General features: G+C 41.1%; 1 protein-coding gene across 5 annotated transcripts in view; it reads left to right on the top strand.

Annotated features, from left to right (window-relative positions):
• Positions 1-5,338: 5,338 nt before the first annotated feature.
• The window catches only part of NCOA3 (nuclear receptor coactivator 3), a 558,025-nt gene continuing 557,363 nt past the window's right edge, over positions 5,339-6,000 (top strand). For all 5 annotated transcript variants that reach the window (XM_069243454.1, XM_069243453.1, XM_069243459.1 and 2 more), the window contains exon 1: positions 5,339-5,463. The gene's annotated coding sequence lies outside the window, so the exon portion shown is untranslated. The remainder of the gene's footprint in view (positions 5,464-6,000) is intronic.

The following is a 6,000-nucleotide window of genomic DNA, read 5'->3' as shown; positions in this document are numbered from 1 at the left end:
TCCGCATGAAATTCTCATGGGCAGGGCTATGAGACTTCCTGCAGTTCCCGCAAACGCGCTTTTGAATATTACAGATGATATGGTGTTAGACTACTGCAAGGGACTGGCTGACGTGGTTCGCTCTTTCTCTCACCAGGTGGAAGCGACCACCTTGCCACCGATCCAAGGTCCAGGACACGCACTAAAAGCAGGTGACTGGGTCGTGGTAAAGAAGCACGTGAGAAAGTCGTGTCTGGAACCCCGTTGGAAAGGCCCTTTCCAAGTGATCCTGACGACAACTACCGCTGTGAAGTGTGCGGGGGTTCCCAACTGGATTCACGCCAGTCACACAAAGAAGGAGTTGTGTCCCACAGATGAGGAAGTTGAAGCGCTGAAACTGCCAGTGCCTGATAAAACAGTGCTGAGTGCTGAGACAGAACAAAACCGAACTGAAGGCGAACAGGCAGAAGCAGGAGAGAGAGAGATATTATTGGAGGTCGAAGAGTCCGACTCACTTGGGGAAGACCAAGGAGAAAGTTCAGATAGCGACGCAGAAGCTGAAGGTGACAAACAACCTGAAGCAGCTGAGGGTAGCAAAAAGCCTGAAGCAGTTGAAGGTGAAAAGGAACCTGAAGCGGCCGAAAGTGATAAAGAGCCTGACGAAAGTAACGGTGACGAAGGGCTCGAAAAAGGTGAAAAGGCAGGAGAGCCTGATCAGAGGAGGGCTTTCCCAGAAGCAGACGATACAGAAAAGGAAAAAGAGAACGTGATTGATTCCCCAGAAGGAGGGAACGAGGCAGAACAAAAGGAAAAGGTTCAAGCTTCCACAGAAAAGACTGCAGGTTCATCGAATGGACATGGTGCAAAGAGAAGACTAAGTATCTCACCAATAAAAGAAAGGGGTAAAGAAAGTTTGAACGAAGGAGGAAGGCCGAAAGTGAAAGAGAAAAGAAAGGAAGTGACTGTCGTGGAACAATTGTCAAGTGAGGAAAAAGACTTAACAAAAGAGGAAAGTGCCAGCGAAGCAGAGTCGAAAAGAGAAGCAAAATTGAAAAGGAAAAGGATACCAAACAGGAGATATTCCGGTCCTGAATGGGCATATGCAGTCAATGATGATTGGACTGACGAGTGTGTATCTCTAAGCATCGAGAACGAAGAAGAAGAAGAGATACCAATAGAAAAGAAAAGTTTCATAGACTCTGTCGATTGAAAGAATAGTAAATGATATTGCTTGCTACAATCTAACGTGAAAGAAACAACCAGCTGAGACATTGCTAAACCGGATGAGACTTGCTAAACAGATAAAGACTGAGTTATTGCCGAATTGAGACAAATGCTGCTAACCGATAAGTGACTGGCCTTTTGAAGAAGACGGTGTGAACCTTGCGCTCGTTCAGCTTTGTAACTGAATAGCTAAATAGTTTCATTTATAGGTGCTTCTAGCTCTCTGATTCTATACAGATCATGACTAGGTACGCTATGCAGAATAATAGAAAGAAATATTGTAAATATGTGTGTATAGGCTTGGTAATTGCATGTGTACTAATAATAATGGCAATTGTGCTTGGAATGCATGGAAAGGGTGAGAATGAGAATATTGAGGCTTCTACTTTTGCTCCTGTTACTGTCACTGAATTAACCGCATTGAAAAGACTGGCATTGGATGAGAGACTCTTGCATGATAAGAAAGAGCTTTCGTATAACGTTTTCTATCGCTTGCTAACAGAGTATGTTGAGACTATGGATGCGAAAGATTGTTATGTGTGTACACAGATACCGACATCAGTAAAGGAAGGGGTAACTTATCACCACATGCCTCTTACATATGGGATTACATGTAGTATAGTAATGTCTAGGTTTTATGGTCAAACTAACATACAGTATTTTTATTCGAATTATGATGTTACCTTTGCTTATGTTCCTATAATAGCGCAGCTAAGCCAGATTGCTAAAGATTGGGATGCTAAAATAATGAGGGAATTTTTCGAGCCAATGCAACCTTTTGAAACGGCTCATGCTCATAGGGAGAACCTTACTTGCTCAGTTTCTGCTGTAGAAATAAGCTTTTTAGATCGCACAGATGATAGAAGGGCACAAATGAAGGCGAAATTAGAAAAAGAGCTACATAAGAGGACTTCAGTAGATAACTATGATTTTGCTGCAATAAAGACACAAGGGAAAATTGCTTTAGATGCTTGGCATGTAGGGAAATTTTGTATATATCGAGGTGAATCTTATTACGACAATATTTTTGTAGGAGCGAGTGAGTGTAAACATACGTTTATTTTTAAGGCCAAATGGACATTCATGATGAACGGACTTGACCCTGTCATTCCAGGTGTATATTACATTTGTGGATATAATGCCTATTATCGTCTTCCAAAGGGATGGTGGGGGAGATGTTATTTGGGTATATTATTCCCAAAGGTTTATCAGCTGGTTGACGTATCGATGATTCAAAAGACATCTGGATCCCATCGTATCCAGAAAAGAGAGACCGCAGCTGCTGTGGTAGGAGATATATTTGGAGCCATGATTCCTTCATTGGGAGTTGTGTTGAATTCCATCAAAATAAGAAAGTTGTCTACTATAGTGGATAACATGTTGACAAAGTTTTCAGGTGCTATAATCCTGATAGATGCTGAACTTGCAGCGGAAAGAGCTATGACTCTTCAAAATAGGCTTGCTTTAGACATTCTTTTAGCAAAGGATGGAGGCGTTTGCAAAATGCTTGGTGCACGACACTGTTGTACCTATATACCTGACAATAGTGTGAAGATTAAAACTATGCTTGCTAATCTAACAAAAGAAAGTGCAGATTTGAAGGAATTGAAAGAACCAGGAGTGTGGGAGAAGGTTGGAAAGGGACTTGCTTCAGTGGGACATTGGATTGGGGGAATTTGGAACGGAATATTGTTAAAAATAATAGAGGGAATTTTAATAGTAATAATTTGTGTATTTGGAATTTGGGGAGTAAAAAGGGGAATAATAATGATTATGGAAAGAATTAAAAGAAGAAAAGAAGAGAAAATTATGAAAAGAATGGCAGAAGAATACAAAGCGCAAACTAGGGGAACTAAAAGAAAATGGGAACAGACAGAATTTTAATGGAATAAAATTTGTGGGCATGATTTGTGTGATGACAAGTAGTCATCAGAGGAGGGATTGATGAAGCAGAAAATGAAGGTTTTGATTTATTAACGCTTAAACGTAGTGCTGAAATAATCATGTGTGACTTTAACCGAACTAATAAAGATTGTACGGGGACAAAATGTGCCCTCAGAGTAGTTTGCCATCATTTATACGCGAGCTTTATATAACGTGGTGTATTAGAATTGCACTAATCCGACATAATCATAAACGTGTGCTACGATTTGCTTGTTTGAATTGCTTTAGCTTAGCATGACTTTAGCGGAGGCTTTGGCCTAGTTGCCCGGTCTCACGGTTTAGATGCTCGTATTTTTCCACTGTGCTAATAAACGTGTATTTTTGCTTGAAGCTGTACTTTTCCACAGAAACTGTTCACATGCTTATCTTAAGGTTTCGTGCCAGCCTGGCATATTTTCTCCTTACTTCAAGGTCGATTTGCAGGTGCGGACAATGGAGGCTCTGAAAGTGAGCTAATTGGTAGACAATGTTGCAACTTGCGTACCCATCTCCAAGGATAATGTATGCTTAAGTAAAAGCTTGAGAACTGTCGTGTTTGATTGGTTAATTTGAAGCTAACCTATGAACCCTCCAATGGAGACCCTACTGGATTCGAACTGTTGTCTATAAAACCCAGGTGCACGAGGAGAAAGGAGGCCATTATCGGACATCCCGCCATTTTGACTTCGTAGCTATTATGGCCCACTTTGCTGCGACGCCATTTTGAAAGAGACTTTGATTCTTTCTCTGATCGAGAGAAAGAGACTTTAAATGATTCTTGCCCTAGAGACTGTAACTTTGATTTGATCCCTTTGCATGAAGTAATAGTTTTACCTTGCCGCCGTGAGGCAATTGCCCAGTCCACCCCTGCCCCTTAGCCCCGTCCCATGCTGATCAAGAAACGGTACCCATGCTGACCGAAGAACGGTACCTGTGAGACAAAGACTTCCTTGATTGCTGATCGTAATTGGTAAATATGAAAGGAAAATTGTAAAATTGCATTGTGTTTCTTTTAGGTAACCAACTGCTGATTTTGATAAGGTCCCTAGTTAGGAGTTTTTCCTAAATTAATGTTGCTAAATTGTTTTCGCATGAAGCCCCACATGCCGATGCTAATTTGAGGTTAGACGAGGGTTCCATATGTCGCACGATGCAAATTTGAGATCTTGTTATGCTGACTAAATGTATGCAATTAGTTCATTACAGATTATCGTATTAGTGATTTGCATTGCTATTATCGAATGCCTTGTGATTCAAATGCTACATAGATTGCACCTGTTTCGCCGCTATGGACAGCTATTAATGTTCATATATGTTTATCATTTGGTGTTGAGACACATTTATATTGTGCTAGCTTTGTTAATATAGGGAAATAAAATTCACTAACTTTGAATAAACTGGTGTGGTTATTCCTGACTGAAAGGTCAGGGTTCGCCGAAATGTATTCTGGATTAATTGTTAAGTGCTATGTCTATCAAGGTATTGCCTATGTTCGTTATTGACTATTGATTTTAGGGAGTTGATCGATTAAGAGTACAGAGAGTTCCCACTTAGTCAAAAGATTCATCGGCCTAAAGAGCGTCCGGACACAAGTAAACTATTACTACGGACCGCTCTATCACTGCCAACGCTGTAAAGTTCAAACAAGGGACACAGAAGGTACAACCGCGGATCCGAAAGTTACATCCAAACAGGCTGCTTATCAAATGTTTTGGTCAGCAACGCATTAACAGGATTGGGAGTTGTTTTTGGTAAATCACCAAAGGTACCCCCAAAACAATGTCAAACACCTGCAATTTACAAAGATATTAGGTGGTGTGTGCGAAATCCCTGACACTAGCACTTACCGCAGGTCAAACGCCCTTACTGACTTCGCTGAAATATTTTAAGATAAAGACTGCTTGTTAGCCACTTTGTATTTGCTTCACGAGTATTTACACCTAAATACGCGTGAAAATGAAGGCGTGCGTGCTCTGTGGTTGTTTTATTTTCACCCCTCGAGAGCGCCTAAAAATAAACCAGCTTTTCAACGAAACAAAAAAAAATCTGTGGGGTTCATTGTCTCTGTTGTTTCAAGCGCTCAGCGAATGGAAGTCTGGGACCTGTGGTTTCCTATTGTCAATTGTGCGCTCCGCAAGGGAATCTGCGTACAGCGTTCAAACTACAGTCCCCAGGAACACTTGCGGTAGTTTCGGGCAGATGGGGCCTCTGCCGCTTGTTCACTGGGAGTGTTTTCTCCTATTTGAATAAACAGCAAAAGGAAAATGGCGGCGAGTTTGGCGAGAAAATAAAGGGAGGCGAAGGCGCTGCTGCTGCGCTTGGGACATCGCATTATTTGTGAGTTTATTTCTATGTCTTTTGTTTGTTTTTTCTTTCTTGTGGTGAGCCAAAAGGTTCTGACGGATGACTGTGTTTCGGAGGTGATGCCGGAGAAGATGTTCTTGTTATGAAAGTTTATTTTTCCTTACCAGGGTGGTGCTTTGAAACCTGCCCCTTCACTCAGGCACGTTTCTTTCAAATAAAACAGTTTCCCCATCCCTGCGTCGTTACCTCCTCAGAGTTGGGCTAAATTATATTTTTCATACTACAATCATGAAAAGATAACATTTTTCCCCTGACACAGTTTAAAAAAAAAAAACTTTTAAGAGCTTAAAAAAAACCCTCGCTTTGTTTTTAAGAAAGTTTGATTTTGAATGTGTTTTAGGACAATTTACTTGCATTTTATTTTCCTGATGCCTAGCTTCACGTCAGAAGTATTTTAAACCGCAACTTGGTGCCTCGCTAAACCTGCACTATCCCATTGACCTATCAGCTAGTGCCTCTGTTTTAAAAGTATTGTTTGGTTGTATAAAGCTGAACGTGTTATTTGCTGCG

Source organism: Pleurodeles waltl, chromosome 7, assembly GCF_031143425.1.
Source record: "Pleurodeles waltl isolate 20211129_DDA chromosome 7, aPleWal1.hap1.20221129, whole genome shotgun sequence".
NCBI classification, from domain to species: domain Eukaryota; kingdom Metazoa; phylum Chordata; class Amphibia; order Caudata; family Salamandridae; genus Pleurodeles; species Pleurodeles waltl.
Note: the sequence above shows the minus strand (reverse complement) of the source record. Positions and strands in the feature narration are given on the sequence as shown.